The sequence below is a fragment of the Felis catus genome, chromosome X (assembly GCF_018350175.1).
Source record: "Felis catus isolate Fca126 chromosome X, F.catus_Fca126_mat1.0, whole genome shotgun sequence".
NCBI lineage: Eukaryota > Metazoa > Chordata > Mammalia > Carnivora > Felidae > Felis > Felis catus.
Window position 1 is genome coordinate 6,685,691 of NC_058386.1, and position 25,907 is coordinate 6,711,597.

At 48.5% G+C, this 25,907-nt stretch overlaps 1 protein-coding gene across 4 annotated transcripts in view; it reads left to right on the top strand.

Moving 5' to 3' along the window:
- The window catches only part of TBL1X (transducin beta like 1 X-linked), a 238,206-nt gene that overhangs the window by 81,823 nt on the left and 130,476 nt on the right, over window positions 1-25,907 (top strand). For all 4 annotated transcript variants that reach the window (XM_045050432.1, XM_023249356.2, XM_023249354.2 and 1 more), the window contains one exon: window positions 7,147-7,220. The gene's annotated coding sequence lies outside the window, so the exon portion shown is untranslated. The remainder of the gene's footprint in view (window positions 1-7,146; window positions 7,221-25,907) is intronic.

A 25,907-nucleotide genomic window follows, 5' to 3' on the forward strand; every position in this document is an offset into this window, starting at 1 on the left:
GACTCTGTTGGTTGTACAAGCCTGAAAGGCTTGTTATTAACATCATAGTAGATTAAAAAGGAAAAGGAAAATCACGGAAATCAAGTTTGGTGTCTGTTTTTCTCCTTTTTGAACAGTTGGTACTTTCACGCTGAACTTCTAAACCCTACCAACATAATAAAAAGTCATGCTTTGCAGGAACAAAGGGATATTAAATGACTTACTAAAGAATAGATGGAAAAAAATGTGTTTCCCTATTGATCCCTAAATAAAAAAGGAATGATTTTCCCTGAACCTTTATTTCCCGATCCCCACAGTGCTAACACGCTTTTCCTGAGAGTTGAGAAAAACCATAACGACTTTCTTTTGGTTTGGATCCTACTCTTAATTCGTTTCCAATGCACACCTGTTACAGGCCTGCTGTATTGTGGGCTCTGAGCTGTAAAGAAAATGGGTCCCAGTGATGGAGATGAAGCAACGGCTTCATTGGGTTTGTCTTGGGTGCTCGGGACTTTTGCAGTTTGGGTTTTGTTTTGGTTTTTGCGGTTCTGTTTTCTGTCGTGGTCATTGTGTTGTTGTTTTTAAATGTTTCTTAACGTTTATTCATTTTTGAGAGACAGAGCATCAGGGGGGAGGGGCAGAGAGAGGGGGAGACACAGAATCCCAAGCAGGCTCCGGTCTCTGAGCTGTCAGCACAGAGCCTGACATGGGGCTTGAACCCACGAACCGTGAGATCATGACCTGAGCTGAAGTCGGACGTTTATCCAACTGAGCCAACCAGGCACCCCTCATGGTCATTGTTAATAGAATGTCTGGATAACAGTTTGTGATGTTTGTGGTATTTGTTGAATGAGTAAATGAATGAATGAGAGCCCAGAGAATGTTCTGGTATGCTTCTTTAGTTCTGTCCCCTAGACCCCCTCCTGTACAGAAGTAGTGTAGGGTGCTTGTGTTCTCATGAAGAAGGAGACCATGAGGAACTTCATAGTGAAAATAGTAATGGCGAGGATGTAGAAATTATACCCGATTTCTCCTCCTCCACCTCCTCCTATTTTAAGTTTATTTACTTATTTTGAGGGGGGAGTGGGCAGAGACAGGAGGGGAGAGAATCCCAAGCAGGCTCTGCACGGTCAGTGTGGAGCCTGAGGTAGGGCTCGAACTCCCGAATCAGGAGTTCATGACTCAAGCCAAAGTCAGGAGTCGGATGCTTCACCAACTGAGCCACCTCGGCTCCCCTCAGTTCCTTCTTCTGAACTCATGGTTAATATCATCTTAGAGTTGGTGCTGAAGGCACTGACTGCTTCTCCTTTGTCATCCCCCCATCTCCCCATTTGTCACAGTCTTTAGATTTGTGTTAATATGGTAACCACTGGCCACATGTGACTATTTGTACTTTAATTAAAAATTTAAAAAAACTTACTTTAAAAAAAAACTTTTAAATGTTTATTTGTGAGAGAGAGAGACAGAATGCGAGTGGGGGGAGGGGCAGAGAGAGAGGGAGACAGAGAATTGGAACAGTCTCCAGGCTTCCAGCTGTCAGCACAGAGCCCGATGAGGGGCTCGAACCCATGAACCGTGAGATCATGACCTGAGCCAAAGTCGGATGCTTAACCAACTGAGCCACCCCAGGCATCCCACGCAGGTGTCCCAAAATTAAATAAAATTTAAATGTCAGTTCCTCAGACACACTAGCCAAACATTTCAAGTGCTTAGTATCTACATGCAGCTAATGAATACCTTATTGGTCAGTGAAGCTAGAGCGCAGAAAGTTCTATCACATAGACGAGAGATGGTTATTCGGATTTTTGCCTAAAGGTATTCCAAGGAAGAGAGTGTGGAAAAAAAAATACGATTTCACACCAGGTTACTAGAAAAGAGAATAAAAATTAAGCACATAAAGGGGTGCCTCAGTGGCTCAGTCTATTGAGCTTCCAACTTCAGCTCGGGTCATGATCGCACGGTCTGTGAGTTTGAGCCCCACATCAGGCTCTGTGCTGACAGCTCAGATCCTGGAGCCTGCTTCAGATTCTGTGTCCCTCTCTTTCTGACCCTCTCCTGTTCATGCTCTGTTTCTCTCTGCCTCAAAAATAAACAAACATTAAAAAAATTTTTTTTGAATTTAAAGATTAAGCACATAAAAAAATTATTACAGGAAAGCTAATTGTCATGTCATTTTGGAATATTAGAGGTAAAGGCAGTATCTAAGCAGTATCCTGGATTTAAAAGTCATGTGAAGGATCTAGAATCAAAATGATATCAGATTTCTTAATGACAACACTGGAAGATAGAAAAGAGACTGAGCAGGGCACCTGGGTGGCTCAGTTGGTTAGATGTCCGACTTGAGCTCAGGTCATGATCTCACGGTTTGTGAGTTCCAGCCCTACATTGGGCTCTCTGCTGTCAGCGCAGAACCTGCTTGGGATCCTCTGTCTCCCTGTCTCTTGGCCCCTCCCCGACTCGTACTCTCACTGTCTCTATCAAAAATAAATAAACATTAAAAAAAAAAGAGGAAAGAAAAGAGCCTGAGCAGAGAATTCTGTGCAGATAATGTTCACTCAAATTTTGAAGTCATGGGATGCCTGGGTGGCTCAGTCCGTTACATGCCCGACTTGGTCCCAGGTCATGATCTCGTGGTCTGTGGGTTTGAGCCCCCGCGTCGGACTCTGTGCTGTCATGACAGCTTGGAGCCTGGAGCCTGCTTTGGATTCTGTGTTTCCCTTTCTCTCTGCTCCTCTCCTGCTTGCACTCTGTCCTCTTCTCTCTCTCTCTCTCTGTCTCTCTCTCTCTCAAAAAATAAACAAACATTAAAAACTTTTTTTAAAGAATTTTGAAGTCGTCTCTTCACAAGCTGTTAATTAAGGGTAGAATAAAGATATTTATACATATTCAGGATATAGGTAACATTTAGTTTTTACATGTCGTTTCCCTGAAATCTACTAGAGAATGTGTCCGGCCAAAATGAGAGAGTAAACCTAAAACTGGGGAGTTGGGATCCTAGAAACAGAGATACAGTGTATTCTCAAGATGTTGTTATGGTTTCAAGGCATGAAGTCTATATAGCAGGCCTGATGCTGACAATTACAGACTGGAGCAGAGGCAAGACATTTCAGAAGGTCTGATGTGTATTTGGGAAATATAGGGATGATTGAGGAGGAAACACATAGAGGTGACAGATTATCTAAGAATTTTGATTATGTGAAAAACTGAATTAAAAGACTGTGGACAGTGCTGGAAGAATTACCAAAGGATACAAAGAAAAAAAAAAAAAAAGAAAACTAAAAATAAAAACAAACACAATTAGTAACTCCAGGAAAACAAAAGGTTTGCATAAGAAAGGAATTGTAATCATACCATACTGCTTGTTTGGGAGTGCCCATTCCATTGCCAAAGTAATATCTGTCAAATACACATTTAACCAAAAACGATGACACTATTGGGAAAATGTGGGCAGGTAAGCAGAGAATTGAGGGTGGGGATTTAAAAAAACCAAAATCCTTATATGTATTTGAGAAAATCAAATAAATATTATCTGAGGCTGATAGGAAATATTATAAGCATGTCTTTTAGAAACAGGGAAGTCATACTAAGGATCACTGCCAGTAATTCCAACAGTTCTAAGATTTGAAAGTGGTTGCTTTGGGAAGTAGAATTGGGGATAGATGGCGCTATAAAAAGCTTGGAAGTAAAGAGAGGAGCCTTTTGCCTCACCTGTATTTTATTTTTTAAAACAATGTACATGTCGGGGCACCTGGGTGGCTTGGTCGGGTAAGCATGTGATTCTTGATCTAGGCTCAGGTCATGATCTCGTGAGTTTGAGCCCCATATTGGGCTCTGTGTTGACAGCAGATTCTGTCTCTCCTCTCTCTCTCTCTCTGCCCCTCCCCCCCCCCAATAAAGAAATTTTTTTAAACAGGCCAATTTGGAGTGGATTATGAGGATTGTTATTAAAAAAAAACATAAAACAGTGTACATGCATTATTTTGAAAGGGATAAAAATGCTTTGGAAAATGGAAGTATATAGGATGTATCTGCTATAAAATTATAGAAATCTTAGTGTGGTCAGCCTTGGCAGGATTGATATTTCAGCCAGATAATTCTTTGCTAAGAAGGGCTATCCCGAGTGCTTTACTAGATGGTACTAACATTCTTCCTCCGGTCTCAACAACTAGAAATGCCCAGTGTCCCATGGGAGACAGCCCCGTTTGAGAACCACTGCTTTAAAGGATTTAAAAACTGTTATTGAATGAATTTGTGGCAATACATAAAAATGCTATTCGGTATCAGTAATGCAGGAAACAACAGCTTCGTTACACAGAACTTGAACCCCGTAGCAAATGAAGTGTTCGCAGTTCTCTGGTTCCTCCTGCCAGCACCCGGCTTAGCCCCTGGCTCTCGGCCCAGTTAACTCAGGGCTCACTAAAAAAAGAAAGGGCTCAGGAGGAAATGGCAGCTTCTTTGTCATGCTCAGTGGCCTCTGAAAACATAGTTGACATTTTTTGCATTGTTTTCCCGATGGCACAACTTGAATTTCTCTGGGGTGCAAATGTTAATCATTAGGGCAACTTCGGGACAATATGGCAGCCTTTGGATGTATTTCTGTGGTCAGTTGGCTGCGGGACAGACAGACACACACATTCTTCCCCCCTGTGCATCCCCCCACCTCCTCCAGCATCCCTGTGCAACGCTCTTGGTTCAGTTCTTTGCAAGTGTCCCTGAGAATTTACAAAGGAAGTCAACAGGAAAATGGTTCCTCAGATTTTTTGATGTGGATAAAACCTCATAAATAATTTAATGCCCTCATTTCACAGCCGAGGAATCTGTGGTCCAGGGAGAGTTGCTTATAATTAATTAGGAGCAAAGTGAGACCTGTAAATCTGCCCTTCTTCCCCCCCCCCCAACTTTCCTTGCCCACTCCCCTTCTCCCTCTTTCAGTACAATGTGTGTGCACAGTAATACTGTGGGGTGAAGACAGAACAGGGTAGGAAAACGGATCAGGCATCTGGCAAGTTGTGTGAGCAATTTTCACACAGTCAAGGGCTCTGAGCGCCGTCCACCAGGGGCCCGAGTGCTTGTAAGCTTAGAGAAAACAGAAAAGAGAAGTGGTTGGCTCGTCCAGGGTGCCCCTGGCTCCTGCTTGGGCAGAACGGTGTGGCTCGTGTGGAATTTTGGAGTCGCCCCTTCCCCCCCCCCCGCCCCCGGGAGTGTGCCGTCCGCGGAGCCACCTTACCCCGGTGGCCACCTCTTCCCCATGCGGGACAGGGCGGCCCCATTCTGGCATCCTGACACCTTGCTACACACATCCGCTTTCCCAGCACCCCGAGAGTGCTTGTGACCCCAAGGCCCTCTGGCCTGCAGCTGTTGCCTCCAGCACCACTCAAGCTGCAGCCCTTTTCTTTTCCTCCTCGCCTGGCCTCTTGGGCCAGCAGGGATTTTGCTGCCTCCAGGAAGCCTCTCCGGATTTCTTCCATGGGGCGAGCGTGGGCAGACAAGACAGTGTGCTTGCTTGTCATCCCGTCCTCTGCAGTCCTCCTTGTCCTCCAGCTCAGTGGCAGGTATTTGTTAGTCCCTCCGTGATTTTTGAGAGCGGTCTGTCCCTAGACGCCAGGGACCCCACGCCGCCCAAGATTTCCTCCTAGTTCTCTGCACTCTCCTCTCTCACTGACAGCCCTTCTGTCAGGGTTCCATCCACACCTTGCGGGTCTGTAGACCAGTGGTTCTCAGCAGGGCACTTGTGCCCTCCGGGGGGACGCCTGGTAACAGCCGGGTCAGCTTGGGTTAGCACAGCAGAGGGGGCGGGGCGTGTGGATTGCCACCTGCATCTGACGCGGGGAGTCCAGGCGTGCGGCTCAGGGCACAGAGCAGCCCCAACAACAGTGACCTGACCCACAATGACCGCGGTGCCCGGGGCGAGAAACCCTGTTTGGGGCACTCCCATTCAGGCCCATAGGTTTTGAAGGTCATGGTCGTGGGATGAGTTCCAGACTTAACTCTGCAACTGTGATGTCTCCTGCTTGCCCGGGCGGGTGTGCTTAACTACCTCGTTCACAGTCCACTGAGAGACGGAATAGCATTTCATCGCGTCACACACAGAAAGTCTCCATTTTCCTCTCCTCGGTCCTGCGTCCCAGGAAATGGTACCGCCTTCCAAGTTGTGGCCCAAACCCTGAACCCGGAAGTCATGCTGGGTTCTTTTGTCCCATCCCCATCATGCATGCTTCCCCCTCTCCCCCTTGCGCGTCCTCTAGGTCAGAATGTCTTCGAACCCGACACACTCTCTCCGTTTCACGATCATCTTTCCTGCCAGCACGGTGCCAGCCACGAGCGGCTCTGCTGATCAGGAGTTTCTCTGGAGTTCGTTCTAGGCATGACAGGAGCCCCCGGAGAGTTTTTTAAATAGCAGGAGGGTCAGATTTTCTTTTCTCATGAAGCCTGGTACTGGCTGAAGAATAAGGTGTAGTGGAGCTTGTGTAGGATCAATTTCTTTCTTTTTCTTTTTTTTTTTTAATGTGTCTTATTTTGAGAGAGAGAACGAGCGAGGGAGGGGCAGAGAGAAAGGCAGAGAATCGTAAGCAGACTTTACACTACCCGTGCAGAGCCTGATGCAGGGCTCGATCTCACAAACCAGGAGATCATGAACTGAGCTGAAACCGAGCCTTGGATGCTTAATCAACTGAACCACCCAGGCGCCCCAGATCAGTTTCCTTTCCATGGGCTGCAGAGCCCTCTGGGACTTGGGACCTGTTATTACTTAACCTCTGGTGCCCAGCCCGCCAGACTTCCTCCCTCTTGGCCAAGATCATTCTCACCACAGGACATTTGCACTTGCTGTGCGTGCAGCCTGGCCTCCCTCGCCCGCGCTCACGTGCTCCCTCCTCCAAGAATGCTGCCCCAGGCCCCACCGGAACTCTGGTGACTCTGTCCCGCCACCAGCTGGGGTTTCTGTAGTTCTGTCATCTGAAATGATCTTGCTGTCCATTTGCTTTGTTTATTGTCCCTGCTGTTCCATCCTCACGTTCCCCCCTTTCCACTGCCAGGTTGGGGACACCCCACAAGACCCATGCGTCTCTAAGACCGGAGTGGCGCCGAGCGCTGTTTCACATACCTGCTGGCCTCGAGCGGTCTCTGCGTGGACGCTTTTGCCTTACTTTGCGTATTTTTCATTAACAGGTAACCGAAGACAGAAAGCGGGCCTCAAAATAAACCCTCGAAGGAAGAAGGGATTTGCCTACATTTGGCTCTGAGTAAGTGAAATTGTAAAATGGATTGCTTATTATGTAATAAATATCCTGTCCACCTCTCCATATTTTCTGTGCTTAAAAATGAAACGGTACTGCACTGGCTCTGAGTATTGGAACACGGTGATGTCTCAGGATTTCTTGTAACAGGTGATTTTGCCAGCACAGAAAAAATATGTCTGTATGACACTTCTTTTTTTTTGTTTAGCTTCTGGAAGTCAGAAATTTTAGGAAACAGAAATGGAGGTCATTTTTAAAACGTGTGCGCTTTTGCGAGAACCCTCGTTTCTGCTGTTCTCTGGCATACGCTTTTGAGGTACTTAAGTTGTCCTTAGAAGGCTGATTTACAACAAACAGTGGCTTTTGACTCTTTGTCTGCCACAGGCTCCCTTAGTCTCATTTGTTCTTCTCAGAAAGTGTCTGGAAGATGACGGGCTACCGACGGGCTACTTGAGGACCAGCCAGCATTTTCCATAAAATCCTTGCTTGGGCACCACTCTGAGGCAGCCTGGCCTGTGACGTAGGCCCCCGCGGGGCTGATTTCCTTCATTCTGAGCCCTGCCTGGACTGTCGTTAGAGCAGAGAGGATCCCCGGTCACTTAGAACGGGGCCTTGTGGGGTCTGGAACTGTCATCTTGGCCCCTGTAATGCATCCAGTTCACAAGAAGGCCTAATTCCCGCTGGAGTCAAGACGGTCCTTTCCAGCGCGCTTTGTATGAAAATCTTTCACCTCTGGGAGGACCGTGCTTGGGATCTGTTCCTTCTGGAGTATTGCGGAGTCTACACAGAGGTGTGAGATGGGTCTTGTTCTGGGGGGTAAGCATTACAGGTGCATGAAGTGGGGGGTGTGACACAAAGGCATGGTGTGGACGGGTGGCCCTGGGATGGTGTAGACAGTCCCTGCTGAGCGAATTCTGAGGAATTGTAGCGGCATGTGCCAGAGCACCGAGGAAGGCTGGACCTTCCTCCTGGAGGGGAGACTCCAGGTGGGCTTGGTGACGGGTGGAGTTTGGACGCAGACTGAAGAAGTATGTTCTGGATGGGGGACCGAGTCTGTGGGCAGAGCCAGGAACAAGAAAGCTTTCTTTTCTTATTTTTTTTCATTGGAGAAAGTTGATAGATCAGGCTGGTGGAATTGAGGGGGTGGTGGAGGAACAGAAAGGCCGTGAACTTTGTACGTACCCCTGCGTACAGAATATTCCGAGGAGACTTGCTCTAGTGGTAGAACTCCCGTCTCGTATCTGCCTGGACACACGTGCGGAATGCGAGCCCATCGGTATCAGAGGGACACCCTGTGGCCTGAAAGAACACCAGGGGTGACCCCCACGGGGAGGAAGGGACAGTAAATTGTGACGAAATACCTCAAAAAGCACCTACTGGGTGCCAGATGGTGCCAGTTTTTGGTAACCACTTTAGCGAGAGAATCCACACAGGTGACCGTTGACTCACCGAAAGCGTGCAGTTCCGCAGTTTTCCGGTGTATACCCGGGGTTGTGCGCCCAGCACCACAGCCTGTAGCTGGAGCCTTGCATGGACTGTTGTCACAGTGTCGCTCGCTGTTGCCGCCTCCCCGTGTCCCTGGCAGGCAGCCGGCTGCTTCCTGTGTCGGCGCATTCACGCGTTCCTGGGTGTGAAGAGAGCCCTGTGGGGTGTGTTCTTTGTGTCTGACTCCTGACTCAGCGGACTGTTTTCTTTTTCTTTAAAAAAATTTTTTTTAATGTTTTATTTATTTTTGAGAGAGAGAGAGAGAGAGAGAGAGAGAGAGAGAGAGAGAGCGAGCGCGCGCGCGAGCGGGGGAGGGTCACACAGAGAGGGAGACACAGAATCGGAAGCAGGCTCCAGGCTCTGAGCTGTCCGCACACAGCCCGACGCGGGGCTCAAACCCACAAACCTGAGAGATCATGACCTGGGCCGAAGTCAGACAGACGCTCAACCGACTGAGCCACCCAGGCGCCCCAGCAGACCGTTTTCGACGCTCACCTGTGTTGTCGCACGTGTCTGTCCTTCATGTCGTTTTATAGCCAAGTACTATTCCGTTGTATGAATGGACCACATTTTGTTTATCCGTTCATCCATCAGACAGTTATCTTGAAAGCTTCTATTCTGGGGGCGCCTGGGTGGCGCAGTCGGTTAAGCGTCCGACTTCAGCCAGGTCACGATCTCACGGTCCGTGAGTTCGAGCCCCGCGTCGGGCTCTGGGCTGATGGCTCAGAGCCTGGAGCCTGTTTCCGATTCTGTGTCTCCCTCTCTCTCTGCCCCTCCCCCGTTCATGCTCTGTCTCTCTCTGTCCCAAAAATAAAATAAAAAAACTTTGGAAAAAAAAATTTAAAAAAAAAAAAAAAAAAGAAAGCTTCTATTCTGAATTAACGTTCAACTTGGCAAGAAGTTGCGAAAAACAGTACCGTGAGTTCCAGAGTATTCTCCCCGCCTTCCGCCTTGCATCTTCCTGAGCTCTCACAGGAGGAAATGGGGATTGGCACTGTTGACTCAGATGCACGCTGTCCGTGGACCTCACCAGTCGTCACGTGCGCTTGTGCGTTTGCGTGTGCGTGCTTGCGTGGACCGCGCGTGGAATGTTCTCACACCTGTGCGTGCCGCCGCTGGTGAGTCTGACGCAGACGCGGAACCGTTCCATCGCCGGGAACGCTCCTCGTGATACTCCTTTATGTCACCCTCTCCAGCGCCTGGCAGCCGCTGGGTTCTCCATGTGTACAATTCTGTCACGTCGAGAGTGTTACATACACGGCATCTGGCCTTGGGAGACTGCCTTCGTTCACTCCGCCTCAGGCCCCGGACAATGCAATCGAGTTGTGGGTGTCAACAGCTCGTGCCTTTGAAAAAGTTTTTTTTAGTGTTTGATTTTGAGAGACAGAGCATGAGCCGGGGAGGGGCAGAGAGAGAGAGAGAGAGAGAGAGAGAGAGAGAGAGAGAGAGACACACACACACACACACACACACACACACACACGCACACACAGAATCGGAAGCAGGCTCCAATCTGTCAGTACAGAGCCCAATGTGGGGCTTGAACCCACGGACCGTGAGATCATGACCTGAGCTGAAGTCGGACGCTTAACCGACTGAGCCACCCGCTTGCCCCTCCGTGGGCATTCCTGCCTCCCCGTCTCCTTCCCTCACTCGTCCTCCCTGTCCAGAGCCTGGAAGTGATCGAGGACCCCGAAGTACTCACTGTTTGCTTTTGGGCTGTATTCTGTTTGCCCACTGGAGAGAGAGGGAGAGAGAGAGAGAGAGAGAGAGAGAGAGAGAGAGAGAGAGAGAGAGAGAGAGTGTGTGTGTGTGTGTGTGTGTGTGTGTGTGTTGGGCTTACTCTAAACGCTTGCCTTGGGCTTTCTCCTTTTTCTCGGATTGCTGTCCTTTTTGAGGTCTAACTCATGGGATGGGCGACCAATTCCCACCAGTTCCTTTTTATTCAGACAATCTAAGGAGGGCATAGTGGCCCAGGTAGTTGTAATCAAAGAGCGCCATGGCTCGGAGAAATGGTGCCGTGGAGCCTGAAGGGGTGGTTACCTGTTCGCATAGATTAGAAGTGGACGTTGAAGTAGGGACAAGATAGGGCCTCTGGTGTGTGTCACCTGGGCCGTGCACCATGTTGCAGACTAACCCACCTATGGGGGTTTTCACACTCAACTTGGTGAAGGTGGTGCCCCTGAGGGGTCTTTCAGCGGGTTTAGGGGGCGCTGGGGTAGAGTGGGGTGTTGCTGATCCATTGTATCAGAAGCAATAAAGCTTCACAGGTGCCCTGGGAACCATAGCTTCTTGATTTAAAGGTATCAGTTCCGTGTGGATAATTGGGCAGGACGGTTGCCTTGTGTGGTCTCCAGCTGATGAAGCGTTCTCGGTGGGTGCTGTTGGATAGCACGATTCAGCTGTCCGTTCTGCCTTTCAGTCTGCCGTTCGGATTCACTTAGTGTTCTTTCCTTTCAAACCACATTTGTCTTCACCTGCTTTCTCAAATGCCCAGAACGCACACGCCAAGCCGCGTAGACGCTGCCTCCAGGTTATCAGGAAAGCTGCTCTCTTGTGAGAAGCTGGGTATTCCTTTCGTCTTAAGCCCAAGCAGACTGGGAAAAGTGTGCCGTCTTCCCAACTAAGGGATTGAAAGTCTAGTGAGTTTCTTCATGGTGGAATTTTGACTCACATGGACGTTAATTAAGTTCTTTTTTTTTTTTTAATTTTTTTTTTAACGTTTATTTATTTTTGGGACAGAGAGAGACAGAGCATGAACGGGGGAGGGGCAGAGAGAGAGGGAGACACAGAATCGGAAACAGGCTCCAGGCTCCGAGCCATCAGCCCAGAGCCCGACGCGGGGCTCGAACTCCCGGACCGCGAGAGCGTGACCTGGCTGAAGTCGGACGCTTAACCGACTGTGCCACCCAGGCGCCCCAAGTTCTTGATGAGTTAAACTCAAGAATAAACTCTTGAACTTGGATTTAGATTCTGGGTGTAACATGGCTAAGAAAGGTCCTCAAAATGATGAAAGAATTCCTTCGTTTCTGACAAAACTCTTCTGTCTCTTGTAATAAATCAAAGTATGTTGTTTTTCTTAATGGTTCCACTATAACCCTTAATGTTCCCAAGTGTCTCTCCGTTTAGGACACTGCTTGTCAACTAGAGTGCCCCCCCCCCGCCCCCCAGGGGACACTTGACAAAGTCTGGAGACATATTTTTCAGGACTGGGGTGTGCGTGGGTGGGATATTGACCTCTAGAGAGCAGGACTCGGATGCTGTTAACGTCCTCCAGCGCACGGGACGGCCTCCCTCCCACCCTCCCACACCAAAGAGTTGTCTGGCTCAGATATCGATAGTATGGAGGTTGGCTGGTGTGGGATATGACCCCAAACTGTGCATATGTAAATTGTCGCCCTCTGTCTTCTTCATAGTACGACTCTCAGTGTGCTCATGGGTGTGAAGCATCGTGGTGAGGAGTTACACTTTTAGCTCTCCTGCCGTGACTCCAACACTCAATATAACTACAAATTTGGAAAAGAATAAGGTTATAGCCACAACTGCGATTCCTAAATAATGTTTCTCTTTGCATTAAGAAACACAGTTATGACAACATGATCGTATGTATAATTCATAGGCATCAAATCTGTTTAACTTCATTTAACTTATAATCTATCAAGGAAAATAATTTGTGTAATTTGTGATTTCTTTATGGTCAGGAGGAATTCTGAATTTATTACTTAGAATAATTATGTAATTTTTCAAATTCCCCACCTTTATAAGACCTCTGTATGCACAGTTAGCAGATTTTTAATGGATTTTTATTTTAGCAGATTTTTATTTTATTTTCAACATGAAAATACTCCCCTACAAAAAGATTATAATGGAAAGGTCATGCTTTGCTTAATACCTATTTAAGTCAGATTTACAAAGGATTCTTTTTTATCGTGATGAAATTCACGTGACGTATAATTTACGATCTTAACCTTTTTTTTTTTTTTTGAAAGAGCTTGTGTGATTGAAGGGAAGTCAGAGAGTGAGGGAAAGTATCCTTTTTTTTTTTTTAAAGGTTATTCGTCATTTTTGAGAGGGAGCGCACGAACAGGGGAGGGGCAGAGAGAGAGAGGGAGAGACAGAATGCCAAGCAGTCTCCACACTGTCAGCGCAGAGCCCGTCTCAGGGCTCAAACTCACAAACCGTGAGATCATGACCTGAGCCCAAATCAGGAGTTGAATGTTTAGGGGCGCCTGGGTGGTTCAGTTGGTTAAGCATATGACTTGAGCTTAGGTCATGATCTTGAGGTCCATGAGTTTGAGCCCCACATCAGGCTCTGTGCTGACGGCTCAGAGCCTGGAGCCTGCTTTGGATTCTGTGTCTCCTTCTCTCTCTGCCCCTCCCCTGCTTACGCTCTTATCTCTCTCTCAAAAAGAAACATCAAAAAAAAAAAAAAAAAAAGAGTGGGACGTTTAACCCAGTGAGCCACCCAGGCGCCCCTGTCTTAACCATTTTTGAGTTTCATCTCAATGTTATTAAGTTCACATTGTTGTGTAACTTTTGTCATCTTCCCAAACCAAAACTCTGAGCCATTAAACCCTGAATCCCAGTTCCTCGCTGCAGCCCCTCACCCACCATTCCACTTTGTGTGTCTGCAGATTTGCCTGTTCTAGGTACCTCTGTAAGAGGAATCAGACAGTATTTGTCTTTTCGTGTCTGGTTTATTTCAGTCAGTATAATATCTCCCAGGTTCGTCCGTGTTCTGGCGGGTGTCGGAATCTCCTTCCTTTTCAAGGCTGAATGATACTCCTTTGTGTATAGAGACCACATTTTGTTTGTCTGTTCATCCATCGTTGGGCGGTTGAGTGGTTTACAAAGAAATACTTTGAAGTTGAATCCATTATGTCTGGACCATCACTGTTTTTTAGACATAGTAAATGGGGACACCTGGGTGGGTCAGTCCATTGAGCATTCGACTCTTCAACGTTTATTTATTTATTTATTTTTTGGGACAGAGAGAGACAGAGCATGAACAGGGGAGGGGCAGAGAGAGAGGGAGACACAGAATCGGAAACAGGCTCCAGGCTCTGAGCCATCAGCCCAGAGCCCGACGCGGGGCTCGAACTCACGGACCGCGAGATCGTGACCTGGCTGAAGTCGGACGCTTAACCGACTGCGCCACCCAGGCGCCCCGAGCATTCGACTCTTGATTTCAGCTCAGGTCATGATCCCAGGGTTGTGGGATCCAGCCCTTTGTTGGGCTTGGAGCCTGTTTAGGGTTTGGTTTTGTTTTCTTTCTTTCTTTTTCTTTCTTTCTTTCTTTCTTTCTTTCTTTCTTTCTTTCTTTCTTTCTTTCTTTCTTTTCTTCTTCTTTCTTTCTTTCTCTCTCTCTCTCTCTCTCTCTCTCTTTCTTTTTCTTTCTTTCTCTCTCTCTCTCTCTCTCTCTCTCTCTCTCCCCCTCTCCCCCTCTCCCCCTCTCCCCCCTCCCCCCTTCTCTCCCTCTCTCCCCCCCCTCTTTCTCTGTTTCTCCCTCCCTCCCTCCCTCTCTCCAACTCTTTCCCTTCCTTCCTCGCTTTCTCTCTCTCTTTCCCTACCCACCCTGCCCCTCTCCCCTGCTTGCACTGGCTCTCTCTCACTTTCTCTCTTAAGAAAAACGAAAAAAAGTAGACATAGCAAACGATTCTGGTTGGTGTGTGCTGAAAGCATGTTGTACCCACACAGAAAATGCCACAGCTTCCCTCATGCACGTCCTCAGGTGCAGTTAAGACAACATTCTACTCTTTTGGGAACTGCAGCTGACCCTTGAATACACAGGGCTGAACTGCGCCGTCCACTTAGACGCGGATTTTTCGATAAATACAGTGCCGTCTTGTAAATCTATTTTCTTTTCCATGTGATTTTCTTATATTTTCTTTTCACCACCTTACTTTAAGGATATAGTATGTTGGGGGTGGGTGCCTGGGTGGCATGGTCAGTCAAGTGTCCTGACTCTTGGTCTCGGGTTGGGTTATGATCTCACGGTTTGTGAGTTCAGGCCCCACATGAGGCTCTGCTCTGATGGTGTGGAGCCTGCTTGGGATTCTTTTGTTGTTGTTGTTAATTTTTTTTTAATGTTTACTTAATTTTAAGAGAGACAGAGCACAAGCACAGGAGGGATGGAGAAAGAGGGAAGCACAGAATCTGAAGCAGGCTCCAGGCTCTGAGCTGTCAGCATAGGGCTCAAACTCACGCATGGCAAGATCATGACCTGAGCCAAAGTCGGATGCTCAACCACCTGAGCCACCCAGGTGCCCCACCTGTTTGGGATTCTGTGTCTCCTTCTCTGTGCCCTTCCCTACTTGTGTGCTCACTCACGCTATCTTTTCTGTCTCTCTTCTGTTCTATCTCTCTCTTTCTCTAAGTGACTAAACATTAAAAAATTTTTTAAATAAAAAAAAAAACACAGTATGTTGGCACCTGGGTGGCTCCGTTGGTTAAGCTTCCAACTCTTGATTTTGGTCAGGTCATGTTCTCAGGGTTTGGTTTGTGAGATCAAGCCCCTCGTCAGACTCCGAGCTGACAGGGTGGAGCCTGCTTGGGATTCCCTGTCTCCCTCTCTCTCTGCCCCTCCCCTGCTCACGCTGTCTCAAAATAAACTTTTCTTTTTTTAAAAAAAAAAAAGAATACAGTATGCAATGTGTATCACATACAAAATATGTATAAATCGAGTGTTGATGTTAATGGATAAGGCTCCTGGTTAACAGTAGGCTGTTCATTTTGGGGGAGTCAGAAGGTTTACACAGATTTTCAGCTGTGAGGGGTGGGTGTCCCTACCCCCTGAATTGCTCAAGGGTCAGCTGCCCTCTTCTGAGATGACTTCATACCTTTGTCCCATGTGTTTCTTTATTCCCTTAGCTTCTAAAGGAGAGAGCAGTGAGTGAAAGAAGTATTTCACACAGTAGAAGTGTCCAGAGAGGTACCCACACCCTTCGACTTCCCGCCATGCTCTCTTGAAATGAGATCTCTTTCCTGCCTCCCTCCCTCCCCTCGCGTGCCTCTGGCCACAACTCTCTTTGACAAGTAACCCTCCGCCAACAGTCCCTGAATGGCATTTCTTCTTCCCACCTCCTGGGACCTCACTTCTCTGCAAAAGTATAAACTTTGGCTCTGTGCGTGTCAACTTCTGAGACCCTTTGCAATCAGCACGTTGAAGTCTTTACGCGAAAAGAGTTTTGGTTATTCTGCCGTGTGGTGTCTGTAGTTGAAGCATCGTCTGTGAAAACTGGCGTTCTGACTTTGGGATCTGACTCTGTCCCCGCATATTATCGCAGCACTTAATCCTCAACCACCTGCTGTCTACTTAACAGGAGTATCGTTCACCTGTGATGAGGACGGTTCCTACGGCTGCACACCAAAGATTCGATTTCGTTTTTGGTTGGGGGTGGAGAACGTAGCGGGCGAGCACGGAGCTCCGTGAAATAGTTGAAAACCTGTCACACAGTCTGTAGGATCTGTAGCGGTTTGCCTTACAAAACAAAGTGCTTTGGTGGCGTTTCTGAGTTCTTCAAAATGCACGTCCGCTTTTTTATTTCGAACTGGTGGAATTAGACGGTTGTCCACTTGCCGTTTCGTAAACCTAAAGAAAAGCTTCCTTTGTGAGGCAAGTCCTCCTAGCAGGAGGGTTTTCTGGCTAAGACCGTGGGCTGCATTTCTTGTTTATGTTACATTGCTGATTCATTTTCAGTCTGATTTAAAATTTAATTTATGGTTTCTTTATCAAATTAATTACATTATTGGGTGCTTTCGTGATTTCACGGAGCTCACCGCATTTGATAGCAGTAGAGGGCAGGGTGTGTGACCTTTAGTAATTTTTCCACCCGTTTTAAAGACCGTTTTCTGTGTGACCACGCAGTGTTCGGCTCACAGGGTGCGTATTCCTTCAGACTCCAGATTTCGGTGGCAAATACCACGTTTGCACCGAGTTCCCTTCCCAGTGTTTACTTACATAGAATATCGTCATTCCGTGCTCGGGAGCTATTTGTCTTTGTCAGCGGATGTAGGTAGAATATTAATCTCGTATGAAATTCAGATAAGGAGAGAACAGATGGATTTATGGCTCTTGAAACCTCTAAACTCTGCAGCTGTGGGGAGTTGTTAAGCTATGAATAAAGAAATTCTGGACCGTGGCTAGCAAGGGCTGGCGTGACCCGGTTGGTGCTGAACCCATCGCCCTGTTAGGGATAGGTTTCTCGTGGCACGTCTTCTCTGGTTTGGGGTTAATGCTGTCCTGCTGCGGTCCGGCCTTCCTGTGGGCCAAGAATGAGTTCTCAGCGGTGTCCTTCACAGGAGTCTCCTGGGATGCAGGCAGAGTTACTCCGGATCCCCAGAGGCAAAAACAAGTGGTCAGGTGTATTTCTTTCGTGGTTGAGGGGGGCCGTGTGTCGGCCGGGTGCAGGTGCAGGAGAGGGCCAGCATCAAGGGGACACTCCCAGGCATCTTAGGACACGCAGCCTGTCGCCTTCAGTGAGACCTCATCGAGAGGACAGAAGCACCTGCGGATCATTATGGGGGATACGGGGCCACGTCGGGATTTGAAAATGGCAGTGAAGTGATCCAGTTTGGGGATCATTGCTTTGAGTTCAGCTGATGCCCCGAGCACACCACAAGATGATGCTTAGACGCAAGAAGGTCTGCTTGGCGATTTGCCTCCCGCGCCTGGGCTGGGACGCACGTTATGTAGAATTATGGAGGACAGGGGCCTCAGGTGAACGGGTAGGACCCATTGCCCCGTCTGTCTCAGAGTCCCCAGCCAGAAAGACGTGTCCTGTCTAGAAAGTGCAGAAACGGTTCTGAAAACGTTACCTCTCTGTTGATACAAGCGAGTGACTGTCCCCCGGCCACCAGCACCTCGTCACTTCATCGGAGTGGAAATGCCCTGTGCTGGGCTGTATTAACTGTCTAAAGATAAGTGAGCTTCATTAGTGTGTCCATCACGCACCCCTGTGCTAGGTGGGCCAGAACAATGTTAGCCAGAGGCAGTTTTTTCAACAGCTTTATTGACACATGATTCACATACTGTCACATTCATTCATTTAAAGTATCTGATTTGATGGTGTTTGGTGTATTCACAGAGTTGTACATCCTTCACCAAGATGTTAATTTTAGCGTATTTTCAACGCCCCTCGGAAGAAACCCCATGCCCCTTAACAGTGGCTGCCCATTTCTTTCTCTGTGGCTCCAGGCAGCTGCTAGCCTGTGACCCTCAGGATTGACCAGTTTGGGACATTTTGTAGAAAGGGAATCATTCTCGATGTGGCCTTTCGTGACTTCTTTTACTTTGCATGATGTTTTCAAGGCTCATCCACGTTGTAGCACGTGTCAGTGATTCATTCCTTTTGCCACTCCGTCGTACGGATTGACCCCGTCGTGTCTGGTCTGTTCATCAGTTGACGGGCACTTGGGTGGTTTCCACCGTTTGACCACATGAATAATGCTCCCCTGAACATTCCGGTGGAAGTTTTTGTGGGGATGTATGCAAGCTAGGATCAAGACGACCCAATGAACTGTTGGCTATCAGAATGATATAGGAAGGTTTTTAAGATGCAGCTTTACATTTTAAAAATTATTTTGATTATTGGGGTGCCTGGGTGGCTTAGTCGGTGGAGCGTCCAACTCTGGATTTCAGATTCCAGGGTCATGGGACAGAGCCCTGCATCGGGCTCCACGCTGAGTGTGCAGCGTGGGTAAGATTCTGTCTCCCTCTGCCCCTCTCCCCTGCTCACAAGCACGCTCTTTCTCCCTCTTAAAAAAAAAAGTTACTTTTAGGATTTTAAGTTCTCTGTGAGATAACTGTACTTTAGAAAAAAAAAATTTTTTTTTAACGTTTATTGTTGAGAGACAGACAAAGCGAGACAGAGTACAAGCAGGGGAGGGGCAGAGAGAGAGGGACACACCGAATCCGAAGCAGGCTCCGGGCTCTGAGCTGTCAGCCCAGAGCACGACGCGGGGCTCCAACCCGCGAACCGTGACATCATGACCTGAGCCAAAGTCAGACACTTAACCGATTGAGCCATCCATGCGCCCCAAGAGATAAGCGTACTTTTGTGTTTTGATCTTTTTGCCCCCAACTCCTCTCAAAGCATAGCATAACAAAGCTGTTGCGTATTTAGTAGCTCAAGTGTCCTTCCCTGGGTTGGGTTGAACCCGTGGGCGTGAAAGTGCTCTGTGTGGGTCTGTGTGGCTCCATATTTGAGCAGATGCCAGCGCTGTGAGAGGGGGTACAGTGTCTAGAACAGGTTTCTAGATGGCGGACAGTTCCAGAAGACCAAAACTGGGGCCAGGTCGGTCGGAGGCGACGGGATTACACAGTGAAATGAGGCAGGTAATTCACACGGGTCCACAGATCTTGCTTAGATGAGTAATTGAAGTAGGTGTCCACCCTTTTGCTTTTGCCCAAATTTGCAATTTTAGGCCGATCTAAATATTTCCAACTTTATACTTTTTTCATGTAAATTTAGAGTAAATGTTTTTTTCCTTGAATATATTGTACACCTGAAACTGATAGAACATCCTATGTCATACTTCAGTAAAAAATACAGATACATACACACACGCAATTCTTTTTTGTAAGTTTATTTATTTACATTGAGACAGAGACAGCACGCGTCGGGGAGCACAAAGAGAGGGAGACAGAGAATCCCAAGCAGGCTCCATGCTGTCAGCACAGACCCTGACGCGGGGCTCAAACTCACGAAGCTGTGAGATTATGACCTGAGCTGAAACAAGGAGTTGGGTGCTTAACTAACTGAAACACCCAGGTGCCCCCCAAAATGCAGTGTGTAAAATTACGAGGTGAAGATCAAGTGGCCAGTTTGTAGAAATTCCAGATTTCTTTGAATAGCGTGACCTCGGCACAAAGAGAGTTTTTCTTATTTTCCCAAGTGTCAAGCCTCACCTGTGTGTGGTGTTAGTTTGCAGTTGCCCGCCAGTTATTTTCCCGAGGTCTTCCAGAAGCTTGCACCGGTGTTAGGTCAGTGAAGAACTTCTCCGATAAGGAGGGGTCGCCTCCGGCCGAATTGTCTGCGCCGAGATGGAACCATTCACATCCGCGTGTTCAGTGCGGTACCCACTAGCCACCTGGGACCCTAGAGCATTTGAAACGAGCCTCATGCACCCCAGGAACTGAGTTACAGGTTTTGTTTAGTTTTTTTTTTTTTTTTCAACGTTTTTATTTATTTTTGGGACAGAGAGAGACAGAGCATGAACGGGGGAGGGGCAGAGAGAGAGGGAGACACAGAATCGGAAACAGGCTCCAGGCTCTGAGCCATCAGCCCAGAGCCTGACGCGGGGCTCGAACTCACGGACCGCGAGATCGTGACCTGGCTGAAGTCGGACGCTTAACCGACTGCGCCACCCAGGCGCCCCAGGTTTTGTTTAGTTTTAATTCACCCAAGATTAAATAGGCGCATGTGGCCAGGGGCCACCCTGATTGAACAGGGAGGATGGTTTGGGAGCTTTGTCTGGTGCTGGAGTGCAGTGAGGCTCATGGTGGTGGTTTGAGACGGGGACGTGTTTGGAGAAACGCCGTACAAACTAGGTCTTTATTTTGGTGGATACCTGGAAACCAAGGTGGCACCCGACCCCTTCAGAACAGGGACTCTCCAGTGCGTAGTTTTGCAGTCGTCGCCCCCACCCCTTCCCTGGACATCTGGCAGCGGTCTGGGGGGCATTTTGGATTGTCATAACTCAGAGGAGGGTGCTGGTGGCACCGAGTGCGTGGAGACCAGGGACTCTGTTCAGCCTCCCGCAGTGCGTGGCAAAACAAAACTCCCTGCCTTTGCGTGGTTTTCTCTCAAATTGAGTTTAGGGAAATGTGACCCTTAACTCTGCACGTTCACCAGCATAATGAGAGATAGCTGCAGTGCCCAAAGCAAGTTGGCTCACTCGCCTCTCCCAAAAGATGTAGAAAGCATTTGAAAAGGTCCTCTTTTACAAGCCAGTCTTGGCAACCTTTGGCAGGAACAGAAACGATTCATTGGATAATTGCAAGGGAACTCGAACTTCCTGTTAAGTGGTGCGGTGGAATTTGTAAGAGCGCTAACTGGTAAACCTGTCCCCAACACACACAGCAGTTGGAGGTGGTCCCCCACTTCCTGCCCCCCGTCCAAACCAAGGGGCCGTGGTTAGAGGTAGCCCTAACCAGCCCTTGTCATGCTGAGAAACACGAGTGGTCAGCGTCGTAATTCGTAACACGTACATGTTTAAGCATTGAAACTGAAAATTCGATTCTGCCACGCTGGAGCAGGGAGAGAAGGAACCCCCAGAGACGGGGGGCTGAAATGGGGCTGTGTTGGCCGTACGACGTGGGATGAGATGCTGCAATAAAACAAGCAGTGCCCTGTGCCTGAGGACAAATGGGTCGCCTGTGATAGGATGCGGGGGCGGCTTTGGCAGCCCGACCGTGCCCGGCAGAATGGACTTGAATTGGCCGTTTCTTTTCAGGATACTGCAGATAGTCCTGAGGAAGCTCGGATGGCTTGCCAAACAGATAATATTGATGCTGTTTTCACAAAATGAAGCCACGATGCTTGTATCCCATGGAAATGATTTTTATCCTGTTTGCAAAAACCAGAGATGTAAGTAGGACAGATGTGTCAGCAACTTAATAAGACAGTTGTCAAAGGAGTTAAATGGAAATCATTCAGAAAAATAAGCTCTCTGGCAAACCCAAAGCCCCAGGGGGATTTTGGATCTTACTTAATGTAAAATTCCTTGAAGCAGAGACTAGCAGGCATTATGTTACGGTTCCAGGCAGTTTATTGTGTCCGCCCCCCCCCCCCCCCCCGCCTAAATATTTGTGAAACGTGTGAATTACTGTGTGCGCTAACCATGGGAAGTAAAACCACAGACAGGGGGAGGGAGGTGTCGGATGAATTCCTCTTCAGCAGAGAATTGGAGCATCTCGTTCTAACAGAATCCGTCCCGACCACAGCGTGATGCGAGAAGCTGTGACGGATCTGAAACGTGCCAGGTCCCTGTCCGCCCTCAGTGCGCCGGGAAGCCCCGTCCACGGCATCCTCGCGCGCGCCGATCTGAAATTCGGTGCGATGGGAGCTTCCTGTCCCTGGCTGTGGGGTGGCACCTGTCCTGTTTCCGGGACGTCGATTGTACCCCTTTGACGGACCGGCCTCCACCTTTCGCGCCTGGACGCTCACTGAATAGAATCGGCAGGTGGAAGGAGAGCAGCTACGTTGGCTCTCCCGTCCCACGCGTGAGCCGAGGACGGATGCACAAAGATGCCCTCTTGCGAGGCTGCGGGAGGAAGTGACGGCGAAGAGAATCGCTCACATGCGGTTCTCACGTTCCTTTACGCCGCCCAGGCTGTCCCCCGCACGTTTGGGGATTCTGGGTCCAGCGGCTTAGATGTGGGGATCCCCGCGTGGCCACTCGTAGGGAAAATTCTTTGCTCTCAGCAAGCCCCGTGGGAGGCAGAAGTGGACGCTGATGTGGAAGAGAGGTGGGCGGGCGGGGGGGCGGATGCTGTTCTACAACTCGGCCTTCTCTCCGCTGCGGTGCGTTACCCCCGCTCTCTCCCTCCCCCGGGAGGAGGGCAGACCAGGGGCGCAGAGCGAGGGAAGCCAGAGAGCTGAGGGAGGCTGTAACTGGGTTCATGAAAATGAAGGGAGCCATGCTGGGAACCGGCTTTGATGCGAGTTAAAATCAGATACATCCTTGAACCACTGTCACTATTACTGGTGGGACGCTTGTCCTTGCTGTTGGAGAATGATTGCACCATCCGTCTTGACTGCCTAGAAACCGCAACATACTTAAGTTAAAATTTTAAAGACCTCTGTTCTATGAGGCCTGACGTTGTAATTATTCAAAAAGATTTTTTTTTAATCTTCCTGAAAGGCCATCTGAGTGAATCCGATGAAAGTTGCATGCTTGTGGGGCACCTGGGTGGCTTAGTCTGTTGAGCGTCCGACTTTAGCTCAGGTCACGATCTCACGGTTCACAGGTTTGAGCCCCATGTCGGGCTCTGGGCTGACGGCTTAGAGCCTGGAGCCTGCTTCAGATTCTGTGTCTCCCTCTCTGTCTGCCCCTCCCCCACTCACACTCTGTGTGTCTCTCAAAAATAAGTAAACATTAAAAAAAAAAATTAGGAAAAAATAAAAAGGCAGAGTTCATACTTTGCCCCAGAACGTTCCAGGGATTGGGCTGTTCGGTGAGGATTTTTTAGGACTCTGGTTTTCACTGAAGGAGGATTTTTGCCCCCCGCCTCTGGACAACACTTGGTCGTGTCTGAGGATATTTTTGGTTGGCTCGATGGGGATGTGCTCCTGGCATCCAGTGGGCGCGGACCCTGGATGTTGGCCAAGGCCTTACATTGCTCAGGACGCCCCAGCCCAGAGGGCGATCCGGCCCCACACGGCGGGAGTGCAAAGCTGACAGACCGTGCTCTGCAGAACTTTCCTTTTGCTCTGTGCTCCAGGAAGGCTTGGCTGCCAGCACCTTGTGTCGTTGGGAGAGGGCGAAGTCCCTGTGCTGTGCGGGTGTGCAGGTATCCGGATTCTGAAAGGAAATTGGAGATGTGAGGGTCACATCCAAGGAAACCTAGTGCATGCGGAGCAAATCAGAGACCCCCTGAGAGCTGCTGGAGGCGGACCGCCCAGCCCAGCCCAGTCCTGTTTCTCTTTCGGTTCTTCATTTAGATGCTGCCCGGGCTTCTCCTGAGGGCTGCTGGCTCCAGGCTGCCCCTCCGATCTCATTTCTTTCCAGTGCAATTCAGGTGAAGCTGCAGGAGCATGTTCCCTGAGGAGGGATTATGGGAATCAGGCCCGGCCTTCGCCACATAGACGTATCGGGAAACTTCACCGTCTTTCCCAGAATGCGGCTAACCGGTTCCCACAGGGCCGTCCGCCTGGAGGCTGTGCGGTGGCTTCCGTTGTGCAGGTTCAGTGTGGTAAGGCTGGCCGCCAGTGTGGTCACATCCCTCATTATTGCTCCAGAACTGCGAGCTAATGTTTCCAGAGTGTTTTCCTAGTGGCTTTTTAAGTGTGATCCCCCCTTGTTAGGGTCCGATAGTTGGCCTTGGCCTACATCACAGGAATTTGGTCTGTAAGCCCATCAGGTCTTTGGAGGCAGTGTGCTGATGCTTGCCATTGGGAACCTCATTCCTGAAGGGGTGTAACCTTAGCAGAGGGCGGTATTTTCAGCGTGTTGATTCCATTGTCTCTGTTCCGGTGCTGCTGGTGGAGGGCACGTAAGAAAGGATCCCTGGTTTATATACACAGGTGTGCGTGTCGTTTATCCTTGTGACGGGATGCATCTGAAGAAGTGCACAGGGACGCGAGCTTCCTGAATTGAGGATTCCTTCCAAGAAACTCGGTCGGGTGATGGCTCCCCGTAGGTCAGCATGCGATAGCAACTTTAATGAATGGGGTTCCGGTGTTTTTTGTCGTTTCTCTTTCGAAAAGGGTAGTGAGTAAAATGGATATTGACGTCGGACGCCTGGGTGGCTCAGTCGGTTAAGCCTGACTCTTGATTTCAGCTCAGGTCCCGATCTCATGGTTTGTGAGTTCGAGCCCTGCATCAAGCTCTGCACTGACAGCACAGAGCCTGCTAGGGGTTCTCTCTGTCTCCCTCTCCCTCTGCCCCTCCCCTGTTCGTGATCTCTCTCCCTCTCCCTCTGTCCCTCCCCTGTTCGTGATCTCTCTCTCTCCCTCTCCCTCTGCCCCTCTCCTGTTTGTGATCTCTCTCTCTCTCTTTCTCTCTCTCCCCCTCTGCCCCTCCCCATTTGTGATCTCTCTCTCTCTCTCAAATAAATAAACTTAAAACTATATGTGCAGATTACATATGCACTCTTAGCCTGTTAATACGGAAATCATCAAAAGCATACTCAAAGCGTATACAATATATCATATACTCCCACGTGCCCTTCACGCCGTTTCAGCCACTGTCGGCATCTGTCCCTCACTTCTTTTTTTTTTTTTTAATTAGGGCAACTTAAGGCAAATCTCAAAACACTGTGTCATTTCACCCATAAGTATTTTAGAGTATACCTTTAACATAGAAGGGATATATATGTGTGTGTATATATATATATATATATACACACACACATACACACACGTATATGTATGTATGTATATATATGTATAACACAAGTATATAACACACATATATATGATATATATACACACGTATATAATACATATATATAATACATATATATATATATATACACACACACACACACACACACATACATGTATATAATACATATATATATTTCTCTGGCCACCATAGCCAATTACCACAAACTGGATGACTTAAAACAACAGAATTCATTCTGTCACATCTCAGGAGTTCAGAAGTCTGAAATCCAGGTGTTGGAAAGATTGGTTCCTTCTGGAGGCTCTCAGGAGGAATCTATTCCGTGCTTCTCTCTCCACTTCTGGTCTTCAGGTGTTCTTGGCTCAGAGCCACATCATCCGGTCTCTGCTTCTGGCTCCATGTGGCCGCCTTCTGTGTGTCTGTCCCCAAATCTCTCCTTTCTGTTAGAAGATCCCAGTCATTGGATTTCAGGCCCACCCTAATCCAGGATGATCTCCACTTAATTTGATTCCATGTGCAAAAGACGTGATTTCCATGTAAGGTCACATTCGCAAGTCTTGGAGGTTAAAACCTTACCGTGAGTTTCCAGGGGACGCAGTTCAACCCACTGTGGTGATTGTGTGGTTCCTGCCCCGATCTACCTGCACTGAATTGTTCTTCCTTAGTTAACACATTGGCTCCCAGAAATCTTTGCTGGGGCATGGTAGGTGCATCACATGAACGGTTACCTTTGCGAGGTGCTTGGACCCACCATACCATCCCTGGGAGGGAAGCGAGTGTATTTTCTCAGGGTCACAGCGCTTGTGAGCAGCGGGACAGGTAAGAACCCGTGTCTGGCTCCAGATCGAGCCAAGGAAACGGACCACGGTTGACCACACGGGCTGGTGAGAAATGCTTGCTTGAATCTTTAGAACATAAACTATATATTGGATGATTTTGCGTTTCTGTAAGGCTGTGCATACGCTCCTTTATATTTATTTTATAAAGTTGTTGGTGCTCAGGGGCGCCTGGGTGGCTCGGTCGGTGAAGCGTGTGACGTTGGCTCAGGTGTCATGATCTCGTGGATTGTGAGTTTGAGCCCCTTGTTGGGCTCCGTGCTGAGAACACAGATCCTACTTCAATTCTCCGTTTCCCTCT